This window comes from Centroberyx gerrardi, chromosome 3 (genome assembly GCF_048128805.1).
Source record: "Centroberyx gerrardi isolate f3 chromosome 3, fCenGer3.hap1.cur.20231027, whole genome shotgun sequence".
NCBI classification, from domain to species: Eukaryota; Metazoa; Chordata; class Actinopteri; order Beryciformes; family Berycidae; genus Centroberyx; species Centroberyx gerrardi.
Window position 1 is genome coordinate 29985915 of NC_135999.1, and position 13180 is coordinate 29999094.

General features: G+C 44.1%; 1 protein-coding gene across 1 annotated transcript in view; it reads right to left on the bottom strand.

The window, feature by feature from the left end:
• Positions 1-13180, bottom strand: part of vps54 (VPS54 subunit of GARP complex) — a 112848-nt gene that overhangs the window by 32674 nt on the left and 66994 nt on the right. The window lies entirely within an intron of this gene.

The following is a 13180-nucleotide window of genomic DNA, read 5'->3' on the forward strand; positions in this document are numbered from 1 at the left end:
GTGCAACTTGAATTTTCTTTATAAGTGGAAGTAACTCAAGCAGTTGACAAAACACTTTTACAGACAGGAGCCTCTTTATTTTGATAACAATAAATTTAAATGCAAAAATGTCTTCTTCTGCTGTAACTGTGCATTACGATAACTATTCATCAAAGCGCCGACCTGTGGCACCTCCAGAGCGGGGCGTCCCATTCCCACTGGGGACACCCACACTAAAAATACATGCAGTTGGCTGGTACTGTAAGGTGTTATGGACAAAAGCGTCCACCAAATGACAGATGTTGTGTTGGTGCACGTGGTTGGAATGTGTATTTTCAATCGACAGATGGTTGAACTCTCCTGAAATCTTCCTCACCTCTGCGTGCAAACTTGTTCCTGACGGAGAGAGAGAGCGCACATCTGTCGGCAGTGTTAGTTCGTCTGTCACTCCCAGGGGTCGGACCCGGCGTCTCGCTGTATCCAACATGGCCGCAGGACTCGCAGCCAGGCAAGAGGTGACATGACGGCTTGGGTGTGTCGGTGTGTATGTGAGACGACAGACTTAAAAGGTCACAGTCAGAGAGGGAGAGAGAGAGATGTGGATCCCTTCAGGACTCGGCCCCCGGCCCCCCAGGACAGGGGCAGAGTTGAAGGGTTGAAAAGTTCATCCATAGGGGAGAAGAAAGGTGAGCGAGGCAGTCATGCAAAAATCTGAGATGAAGACAGGACAGGGGGGAGGATTAGCCCGGGCTAAGGTGACAGAGGACAAATAATAGGAGGTACAAAAGTACGTGTTTGACAGCGTAAACCGAGATGGTTTATGTTTCCTGTGGGCTGAGTAATCATTTTCAGACAGTGATTTCTACACTCTTAAAGGACTACACAGACTTCTGGGAGTTTGTCCCTTTGGTCACCTCAGCCATATCTGACAAGAGGATTGGCACCAAAATCATCTGTGTGTCTGTGGTAGATTGCTCTGTCCTGCGTGCTAACGCTTAATCATAGGTGACTAGCATCATCCAAAGTATGAATTTTAACATTTTAGTAATCAAAAATTGGTATTGGTTTTTATTCTCTGCTCTGTAGATTCATAACTCAAAACAAGCAAACTCAATCTGCATCATTAGTGAAGTTTATTACAAATCAACAGCACAAAAAACTTTAGCTGTCTGGCTAACTTCACTCACTTATGTGTAAACAAGTTACGCTCGAAGTCTCGTGGGAAGAGAGATCTTCTGCCATTGAAAGTGTCTTCATCTTTTCATCTAATTTTATGTCTATTTTACCAATTCCTTTAAAATGAACTATCCAGCCTGCTACAAGTTCTCATTTTCTCACTTTCAGGATCGTGCTAGTCGCCGACGATTACTAAACATAAACATACTGTATGCTAAAGCGTTAGCATGCACACCGGACAGAGCGATCTACCAGAGACACAGAGATGATTTTGATGCCAATCCTCTCATCACATATTGGCTAAGGTGACCTATGGGCCAAACTGCCAAAATGTCTGTATAGTCCTGAAGTTAACCGTTAGCTAACCTTTCCACATGACGAAACTGTGAAAATGTTGTGTCCAATTCATGCTTTAATCCTTTAGTGTTGGAGGAACGTAATGTCCAAAACACAGAGTGTGTGCTCATTTCATAACTTTTGTGATACCGTGTTGCGTGCCACATGGAATAATCTTAAATTCCTAGATCACCAAGATTAGAAGGAACCGATTGTAACGAGTGCAAGGTCAGAGCGTCCTGACAAAAGATGGAACAAATATTCGTCTCTCCCTAGGGGGATCGTGTTTGACAGAGAAGTCAAGGCAGGGAGTCGTTTTTTTTTTATTACCAAGCCCAGACAGTGATCAAATACAAATAAAGGAGTTGGATAGTGAAGGGGGAAGACGTGATTTTGGGGGAACAGAGCCACTGATAGCCTTAACTCGCTCGCACTGCAGCGCTCTCGCCCAAACTGACACAGCGATCTGATCTGAGCCGACACACTGAGAATTCCTCACATTGTTCCATTCATCTGAGGGCAAACGGCTTGTCTGTCAGGCTCTGGGGAAAAGAGCCGCTGGTCCGGCCTCCAGAGGATCTGCCTTTCTCTCTCCTCCGGTCCCGTCTTCAGCATTATCTAGAGTATAGACAGCCGGCTCTGGCTCCGCACCAGCACTTTAGGGCGCTTTCTATCAGTGCCATTCCAGGCAGATGGTGGAGTAAGTGTGATTGGCAGGAGAAGTGGAAGAAGCGGCGACGGAGCGGATACTGTTGCCAAGGAGGGTGGGGGTATCGGGGTGGGGGGCTGGGAGGGGGGGGGGGTGGATAAGAGGGTATGGTGAACAGGGGGGTTGTGGGGCGTGACCGCTCTTAATTATCCGATAGGGTTGCCAAGCGTTGGCACTCTGACAAGGTTCCCGAGCCGAGTGACGGGCTTCCAGCTCGACTGAGGAGCCAATAGATGCGTTTTTTGGGAGGTTTCAAATAGCAAAATCTAAGTGACTAATGCGTTTCTGGAAGCGGCGGGGGGCTCATCGTGCCGCCGCCGCACATGCCATCAGCCGTTCCACCAGCCGTTCCCATGAAACGCAACACAAAACAAGAGTGACGCAAAGTAGCCGTGGCCAAGCGGCGCTGACGTTATCTGGGCTTCACTATCAGCGCATCTGAACAGGCCCACACTTTTAATCCTTGGTTTAGATGAGTTTCCCCGATCCACTCTGCAAATCCCCGCTGGAATGTGGCTGTGTGCATGTTGCTCTCGCTGAGATACGGATCGACCGATGCGGCCGCGGCCCTCGCCTGCAGAGCGGCCTCGCGGAGCGGCGAACAAAGCCAGTCGCCTCCAGGTTGCATTAGAGATACTGCTGGTGCAACGCAACTACCAAGAGAGGCACCAAAATGGCGGATCAGTGTTGGGTTCATAGGGGCGAAGGGGAAGGGGGCGGCGTGGAGACACTGGGCCGCCTGTCCTCGCTCTACCTCTGCTATCTGAGTCACGCAGGGGAGGAGATAACCGGCCGCCGCAGGTGAGATCACCGACACCGGGTTCACCCGCAGGTCAGGAGAAACTCCCACAATGCCCCTCGTTTAGTACACACAAACACCGACCACGCCACCAAGGAAACGGCCGCCCCGATACCATCGCGCTTCCTCTCTGTTGTCTGTCATGTTGTTGTGGCGCTTTGAGGCCCGAAAATATTCATAATCCCCACATTGCCGGTTCGCCAGACATAACAAACAACCAGACAAACGACGGGCTGACGCCGGCCGTGCCCGAAAACGGTCACAGTTGGCTCGGACCGCCAAATGGACTTGTTTGTCCATATAAGTTCAACTGAGGAGCGATGAAAAGCCGGAGCTCATATCCAGCTCACCGGTCAGAAAACTGCATTCCCCACATTCCTCCTCGCTCCTGTCAGATTAAGCCTGTCCTGCTGACAGAGAGTTTCACTGACGGCTGTAATTACCAATGCAGACTCAAGGAAATTGTTATTCACAAACCAGTTTTCTCCATGAAGTGTGTGCATGCTTATGTGTATATAAGCAGCATATGTACATACAAGCCTGTGCGTGTGCAATATGTGTACATGTGTGTGTGTGGGGGGGTCTGTATCTGTGTCTGTGTGTCAAAATAGAAAACTAACTTTATCTCAGGTTTTATTTTTGCCTAGGGTGGGAAATTACCACCAGCACCCGTCTAAATACAGTTTACTATGGTTTACTATGGTAAACTGTGGCTGTAGCTGGTAAATATTGTCTCCAAATTTGTCTAAAAGTCTAGTTGGCTGATAGAATAGTAAAAGTGGCTAGTGAATTTTGGCTGGATTTCCTCCTTGTGAACTGAATTTTCAGGACATTTCTCATTTTTTCTCTGATGCAGTGTCATGAAGTCCAACATCCACAGTGACATAAACCTGAGGAATCTGAATTGCACTCTGAATTGTGAAGATCGCACAAGTGTCGCATAACCTTTCAAATGCCGATTTGCACATTTGTTATATATTATTTTCTTTCATTCTCATAGCTGCAGTGATTTTCCAGTTGAAAAAAAGTAAAATTTAAATTTGTGTTTTTTGTTTTTTTCAGTTATGGTCTAATTTCCCCATATAGTAGTTTATAGTACTGTTTTATAATTGATTTATCTAATTACCTGTTGTGGTTGTGCAGATTTTGGGGATATATGGACTTTGATGATATTGTGAAAAATGACAACATAAGGTATAGGCACAGACGAGACAATTAATAGTGGGTCGGTTCATTTAAATGAACAGTAAACTACACAGTGTCTCCTGATTCAGTTCTTGATGGGCGAGCGCCATTTTGTGACCCCGAAGACTCAGGGTCAAGCGAGGGAAAAGCATTTTTATCAATTATCTTCGTCAGAAATTCCCTTACAGAGAACAAAGTAACTCCACAAACTACAAGATATGGGACCTGTACGGTTCTAAGTATGTGTGTGTGTGTGTGTGTGTTCATGTATGTGTGTAGTATGTGTCAGGTATGTGTGTGGGAGTGTTTGGCGGGTGGGCCGGGTTAGCGCTGCAGTCTTCCCCTTCCCCAGGCGTCTGTCAGTGAGTGACAGCTAAAGCGGCGGGCTGGGAGGACAGACAATACAGAGTAATGAGAGATGTGGTAAACAGGCTAGGCCATGCCTCTATCGCCGCCGCACAGCTAACCTGACATGTCAGCTCCGTGCCGCGCCGCTTTGTTTACGCGTCAGCTGTCAAAACTGGAGAGGAGGCTAAAGTGGAAAGAGGCTCTCATTAATACCAGTCGATGATTAATATTTCCAACGTGCGGCTGAGTGATTCATGTGATGAGCCTGCGTGTGCGTGACACACATCTGGGCCCGTGGACGCTTCCTGTCTGTTTGGCGGCAAATTTACCACATCCACTGGAGTTTTACGGTGCGTTCATGTGCTGGTGGGAAGGTCCGACATTTGGGACTTCCAAGTCGGCCTACTGCAGCTTAACAAGTTAATTTGATGAACTTCATCCAAACAGGTTTTACTCTGGCTAACAACAAACTTGCAATAAAGCAGCAAGTGTATTTTCTTATTGCCCACTAACACAAAACTTTATTTTTCGCCTTGTCGAGAAGGTTAACGGTCACCGTTGAGTCATAACTTGGAAACTCCGGTAGCAAAATTTTCTCAGAGTTTCTGACTTAATCATCTGACTTTGGAGGGCAGGAAATGTGTTTTTCCGATAGATCTGATAGCACATGAACACACAATTAGTTCTCCAAATATTTCTGAGAGGCAGAGCGGCTCTGGAGGCAGAAATAACCTGAATAGCTGAGATAAACATTAATGGGCAGAGCCACAGAACCACAGCTGTCTGGAGCCCAAGTTAGCGAACTGGTAACTGGATTGTTTTACAGAGCGGTTAGCGTAGCTGGCTAAGCAGCCTAAGATTAAACTGAAGCTCGGTGAAAAAGACAATCTATTATGAAGCCTAGCGCTCTGCTACTAACTGAAAAAAAAAACTATCCATGCTAAGTTCAAGTTCAAACTAGCCATACTAGTCGGTAACACTTTACAATAAGGGTACACTAAGTTAAGGGTTAGTTAATGCTTAATAAGGGTTAGTTAATGCTTAATAAGAATTAACTAACCCTTAATTAACAGTTAACTAATGTGTAATTTACTAATGGTGTTCATGTTAACTACGGTATTAATTTATACATTATTTAATAGTTTATAAAGATGACTATTAAATAATGTATAAATTAATACCTTAGTTAACATGAACACCATTAGTAAATGATTACCAGACACATTAGTTAACTGTTAATAACTAACCCTTAATTAATGTACCCTTATTGTAAAGTGTTACCTACTAGCCTATAGTAAAGACACTGGAGAAGGAGGAAAGATGCTCACATGTTATTCCAGCCGATAGAAACCCAATAAAGCGGAAACCTTGTGCGGGGAAATCCTCTATTAATGAATAATAATTATTAGATATATTGTAATATTTATAATTACTATTATTACTATATAATAATTAATGAAGAAACATCATAAATAGGTCTATATGTTGATATCACATTCCACCACACTACATGCAGCTGCTAAACAAAATGTTTTTTACTAATTTAATGGCGCGTCTGAATCTCTCTCATTGACTCCCAGCCAAAAGAGAATCAGTCTAGTCCGCCTGAAGGTATTTTCAGTAAAGGCAGAAGTGGTTAGAAGTGAGAACTCTCACTTCACCTGTTTGCATGTACAGTATCTGTCTAGGTAAGCTAGCTGACAGAATGCCATGGTCATGAATGAATAACAAAAAGAAGCCATTCCAATTCATATTTTTCTTTATATTTAGCTCCGCTGACAAGATGTCACAGTTAAAATGACTTTCAGGCTAATTAACTATAATAACACAATGAACAACATGTCAGTATCTTGAAAAACTGGTTCTTTCGGCTCATTGAGGTTCAACTCAACCAGTGAGATTGTTTCTGCCTCCATGGAGCTCTGCCTCCCTGAATGTTTATATGATTAAAACTAAATCTGCAAACTCAGCTTGTATATGAATTGTCTGTGTGCGTGTGTGTGTGTGTGTGTGTGTGTGTGTGTGTGTGTGTGTATGTGTGTGTGTGTTTGTGTGTGTGTGTGTGTGTGTGTGTGTGTGTGCATTTGCGTGTTTCATTCTTCCAACCCAGATTGCGTAGTGTACACACTGCCACTGTCTATCTGACTGACCGTCTGACTGACTGACTGACTGTCTGTCTGTCTGACTGACTGTCTGTCTGTCTGTCTGACTGTCTGTCTGTCTGACTGTCTGACTGTCTGACTGACTGACTGTCTGTCTGTCTGACTGACTGACTGTCTGACTGACTGACTGTCTGTCTGTCTGTCTGACTGTCTGTCTGTCTGACTGTCTGACTGTCTGACTGACTGACTGTCTGTCTGACTGACTGTCTGTCTGTCTGTCTGACTGTCTGACTGGCTGTTATTCAGCAGGTTCGGACCTGCAGAGAAAACCCTCGGCTGCCTGCTCCTGCGCCGTGTGCCAGTGCAGAGGAATGCCAAACTTCACCTCGCGGTCACAAGAGGCTTCAAGCAGGAACAGGCTGATGAGGTCACACTGCACCGTGTGTGTCAGCGTCACCCTGATCACATGACGCTTAGCCAAACCATTACCGCGCTGCTCTCTTGTGAAGTCAAACGGCCAGGGCAAAGCGCTGCTGGGAAATCTCGAGATGCGAACCGGGGCGAGCGAGGTGGTGAAAAAGTTGAGCTCAAGTCAATAAAATGCAAATGAGCGTGATATTCGCAGCACGACAAACCAATCAGATCTGGGGGAGAGAGGCAGCAGGGAGAGATGGGAGCTGAATCGTCACGGTGGAAGAAAAAATTATAATTTCTGTCCTGTCGAAACAGCGAGCCCAGCGGACACACTGAGCCAAGACGTTAACGTGAATTCACAATGACATTTCCTTAAACAGTCATGTGCTGGGATAAATAAATGTAAACAGTTCCATAAAAGCAGGCTAAAAGGCTACAATACAGCAGGAAAATAAATTAAAAAAGAAACTTGATGAGTTGAACAAAGCACAGCCTAACTTGTTTGCTGCTGGTCAGTTCAGCGCAGAAAGGCCCATCAGCGGACGAACAGACGGGGCGACGGCGACGAGTGTGTCTTCACCGTCAGAAACGTCTCTGTAAGTTGTTTCGGATAACAGCGACATATCGTCTCTGTCGGCTGAAAACCTCGTGTCTGTCTCCAAAATGTTGACTTTTCAGCAACTAAGAAAATGTTGGCTTCACCACAATGAAATTTTGAGTTTAACCAACAGGGTTTTGAACAGGTTTCTTAAAGGTCCTACATGGTGTAAAGCAGGACTCCCCTTGCCTCTGTGATGATAAAGGAGTTGGATGGTCTATCTAAACATGGTGAAAGTATCAAAACGCACGGTCGCCAACTAAATCCACACAATCCATATTAGAAAAGCGAGCCTCTAAACGAGCCGTTTGGACTTCCGTAACTTTGTGGCGTCACAAAGGTTCGCTCATTATCATTTTTGTAAGAAATAATAGACTAACAAAGTGTTTTTTTCAAAGCGGTTGAGCGGTTGTCATTGTTTATTACCGGCGAGTTTTCACGTTTCACTCTCGAAGCGGTTAGCCAATCGGAACAGAGGGTCGTTAATATTAATGAGCCTTAAAGACACGGCGACAGAAACAGCCTGTTCTTGGTAAGGCTCAGAGAGATGCTGGAAAATGAAAATGGATTGAGAGTGTTTTTGGTTCATGACACCACACACACAGCTTTGAATGGACCTCAAGACACAAAATAAAACACTGGAAAGAGGAGAATATGGACCTTTAAGCCTGAGAGTTGTGCAGTTTTCTCAACTCATTGCCTTACATGGCAAAAATCAGCCTCATTTTCTGTTACCAACCCATTCCTCATGCATGTGGCGCCCTCTGCTGGCCGGAGGGACGGGTGGCAGCTTCAGGTCTGTCAGGTGGTTCACGGGAGTCCATCTGGTGTTTTGCTGCATGTTGAAGCTTCAGGGGATGGAGGCGGCGTCACAGCATCTCTCCAGGACAGTGAAAGGTCACAGGTTCGATCCCCAGCAGCTCAGGTGTCCAGAAACACCCAGCTGTCCTGTGGAAGAGAAGCCACTCTGCAGGGCAGTCAGGGGAAGAATTCACTTTTTTTTAGGGGCATTTTGGTCATTATTGGGGGCAATTTTATTGAGCTATGAAATACTACATTTGCATTGCATATTGGCAAAAAAAAACCACTCAATTTGAACCACAAAGATTTGTTTTAACTTCTTTCCCACTGCTGGAAACTTGCAGAAGACTCTCTATCCCCAACCCGTCCATCTTTCTCCCCTCCATTGTTGAGTTGAGTGTTTTTTTACCATATTAGTTGTTTTATTGTTTGTTGCTGCAGTGGTTTGTGTCGGTCGTCATTTTCTTCTCCTGCTGGCTGCGTGGAGCCGACACTTCCTACTGCTTCAGGCTGCAGACTTGTGAACAGAAAGTGAACAGAATGAAATGCAGAAGAGAGAAGTGTACTCCTAATGATCGGGGCATTTTCTGCATCCTCATTTTAAATTCACAGGCATTTTATGAACTTTCAAAGGCATTTTTGCGCCGAGCCTCCTTTAGTTCCTGAGCATCAGCTAAACGCAGCTGTAAAGTAGATACTGACACAGTTTATGTAATTATGAAAAGTTATAAAAAGGAGCGCTGTCTGGAAATAGACATATGGATATACTGAAAATAGCAACCCTCCAGACACAAAGCTGTTTTTCTAAACTTCAGACCATCAGCGTCTGACTGATGATGCCCGATGGATCAGAAGTGTGTTGTTTCATCCTGAAGTGACTGTGGGAGCTAATGGGCCGACGCTTGGAAACACGGCGACCTGCCGGGGGAAAAAGTTCCCTTTTTTGTTTTTTTCACAGGACATTTTTAACCCCTTGATCTGATTTTTAGAAGGATTTTGGTTCTTTTTAGGGGCAATTTCACTGAACTCTGAATTTGCATTTCATATTGTTAAATAAACTTTTCACCACAAATATGTGTTTATTTCAAATCATAATATCGCATCACATAAACAGAGTAGCACTCAGAGACAGTTTCACACCTGGTTGTTTTCTGATCAAAAACTGCTCCAATTTTCTCTCCCAGAATGCACTAGAAAGATTCCTGCAGTCACAGGCTCCCACCAGTCACCTATGGTGGCCCATGAGGGACAGAAGTCACATAAACATGTGAATTTTTGACAATTCAACAAATCGAACAGGATGAAATCTTATTTTCCTCCACCGGTGAAAGTCTGGAAAGGTTTGGAAAAAGAATTTGGTGATCTCCAGGTCTTGAAAAATTTGGAAACTACACTAAAACGTTTGGAAAGTTATGGAAAAATAGTGTCGTACTGTCCAGATACACATGCATTTTCTTTTCACATTGTTTACATATGACTACTACTTTCGCTGTAGAGAATAATCTTCATCTATAGAGTGATATGACTGAATGAATCATACTGAACACCAAAATCAAAATTAAATTAAATCAAGAAATGAAGGTCTGAAGGCAATAAAGGACATTTTTCCCCTTCACTTTTAATTTCACTGGCATTTTATGGACATTCAGGGGTGTTTTTCCCCCTGAACCTCCTTTAATTTCTGACCCTGCTACCTAAAAAAACACCAATATCTCTGCAGGTTTTTATTCTGGGACGACGCAGAGTCTCAGATCTCTGCGGGACAGGAAGTGACCCAACAGGAGATGTGAGTCGACTGCTGAGGCGGCGGAGGGAGCGAAGGTCGGCGCCGCGGCTCCTTCATCCGTGCAGATTTCACAGAATCTGAAATGTGAAATCCAGACATCCAGCCTGTATTTTTCACGCCTTCATGTCTTCCGGGACTCGGATCAAAACGATGCTGGCCGGTAGTGACACAGTAAACAGGCGGGCACGGGTCAGAGCACAACGTAAACACTGTCAGGACGCAGGGCGGGAGGCTTACTGGCATTTAGATTCATGTCCAGAATCACAGGGGCAAACAGAAGAGATTTATTTCTACCTGTTTATACTGTTTACACCGATCCAAGTTTTTCTTCCCTGTCTTTGCAGGGTTTGAAAACACTCAGAGCCCGGTGCAAAACATGCTCCACATCCGTATGTGTTTCTGTGGATCTTTTCTTTTCTGTGACTGACTTCCACTCGGTCAGTCAGTCGGACAGAAACTGTGATCTTCAAGACGTTTACAGACTCGCTGCAGCTGATTCAGTGCAGAGTTCCCTGTCAGTGCTGCCAGATGGGTTTTTGTTGCATGTTTTAATTGGTTTCAGTGGTGTCCTTGTTGTGGCTGGCAGTGCTGTAGTACTTCAGTCCTGGATTGATGACTTGTGACTTGAATATTGATGACTCAGACTTGAATATTGATGACTCAGACTCGCGCACTGAGAACTTGAACTTGGGACTCGATCACCTTTGGCTCCACGTCTTTTCAGCGTTTCCCTAAATCAGTCCCTGACCCTCTGGTTGGTTCACAGTGTCGGCCTGTATGCAGACAGAGGCTGAACTTTTATCTGACAACACAAACACTGACAGGAGGATGGAACAGATGAGTGGGGGAGAACATCGCTGGTCCAGTGACAGATGAAGATGAAGATGAAGATGCTCCACCATGTATTATGAACTTTGCTTACATGGATTGTAAAAAACTGTGATGTTTTATAGGTTAGAGTTTTTATGTCGCCCCCTGGTGCAGCATGATGTCAGCATTAAAAATAAACTGTTTTCCAGACAGTAAAGGGGTCAAGAACCAAAAAAGGTGGAGAACCAGTGAGTTCGATGTTTGTTCTCCTGACCACACTGTCAGAAATAGGGGTGCAGTCTAGGTCCTCTGCTGCACCCAAAGGTACACTTACCACACATGCACACTAGTGGTCCTTAAAGGATAAGTTTGGTGATTTTGGAGATATATATAATTATTCTCTTCCATCCCTGTAGTTGTTGGACCCACAGACAGTATTGTCTCCAGTCAGCTGTCAGTTGAAGCAGCGAGCTCCGCTGCCTCTTGCTGCAACAATGAGTCCAAACTGTTTGTGAAAATATCTCCAAAAAAGCTGTTTGTGAAAACGATACGGAGAGCGACCGATGTATTTCGGAAAGCAGCAGCACCGCACCGTTCACTCCACTCAGTTACAATCTGATCTGACCGTCCAAAATAGTTCTGTGAGTTCTTGATTAGTGAAAGTTGCGTAATGGAGGAACAGTCATGAAATCAGAGCTAATTTTTAACTTAAAGCTGCAATAAGCAAAATTTTCTGACCACTAGAGGGCGACAGAAAGTTGCAATACATTTGTAAATAACACACAGTAAAGCCACTGCACTACGGAGGCCTACCAAGGACAAATGGAAGGATAAATGCCAATAGCTAAGCTAAACATACCTGCTGAGAAGTGTCGTCACTTACCAGTCTCACTTTGACAGATCTTTCTCCTGCTGAAGGTCACATGTCCCACATGACAAGTGAAGAGGCAGGTAGCAAGTTCACTAGTTTAACAAGTTCACTAGTTTAACAAGTTCACTAGTTTAACAAGTTTACTAGTTTAACAAGTTTACTAGTTTAACAAGTTCACTAGTTTAACAAGTTTACTAGTTTAACAAGTTCACTAGTTTAACAAGTTTACTCGCTCGCTTCATCGATTCCGCCATTATGATAATTTTTTTCAGGGATGGGAGGGGCAGAGCGCCGCTTTTAAACAGCGTGGGAGGAGACAAGCTAGTTTTTAAAAAATGAAAAGCTGCTGAATGGAGCGGGAGGAGCTTCGTTCAGGAGCGGAATTTGACAACAAGCTTTAGAAAAGAGGAGAAAACAGCAACACAGCTGCTGCTGTGTGGATATTGGTTTATATCATTATGTCTCAATGAAATCTCCATATAGTACACGTTAGCTTCAGGATTGGTTATAAGGTCTGATATCGCTCATTGCAGGTTTAACTTAACTTTGCAACTTTGCAACTTTTCTGTTTTCTCTCAACTCACTGTGGAGCCACAAACAGCTGTTTTGGAGATATTTTGACAAACAGTTTGGACTCATTGTTGCAGCAAGAGGCAGCGGAGCTCGTTGTTTCAACCGACAGCTGACTGGAGACAATACTGTCTGTGGGTCCAAGTACAGGGAGCAAGAGACTCATTATATATAGGAACAAAATCACCAAAGTACGTACATTTGTGTCACTTTAGAGGTCCAGGTGACGAGGCTGCAAATACGAACCCATGTCTGAAGGTACAATATTCGCACCCTAATACACAGAGATGGGGACTCACAATTGTAATTGCTTGAGACTTGACTTGATGCATGAAGAGAAGTCTTGAGACTTGACTTGACTTGGGTTCTGGTGACTTGGGACTTGACTCTGACTTGTACTTTGATGACTGGAAAAGGTTTCTAAAGTCTTGACTTGAGATCTTGTGTTTGTGTAAATGACTTAGATTGAAAGTGATGAGATTTGTTCCAGCAGACGACTGAATTTAAATTCTGTTTTCTGAATTTGTATGGAATTATTGAATTTGAAGTTGAAACTGATTATAGAAATCAAACTCATGATGCTCTTACCAAGTTTTTATCCTATTAAAACCATATTGCATTGAAAAGTCCTAGATATTTAGTTTTCTTTAAGATATTAAATTGATACTGGACTCTTGATTTGTTCTGACTTGACTT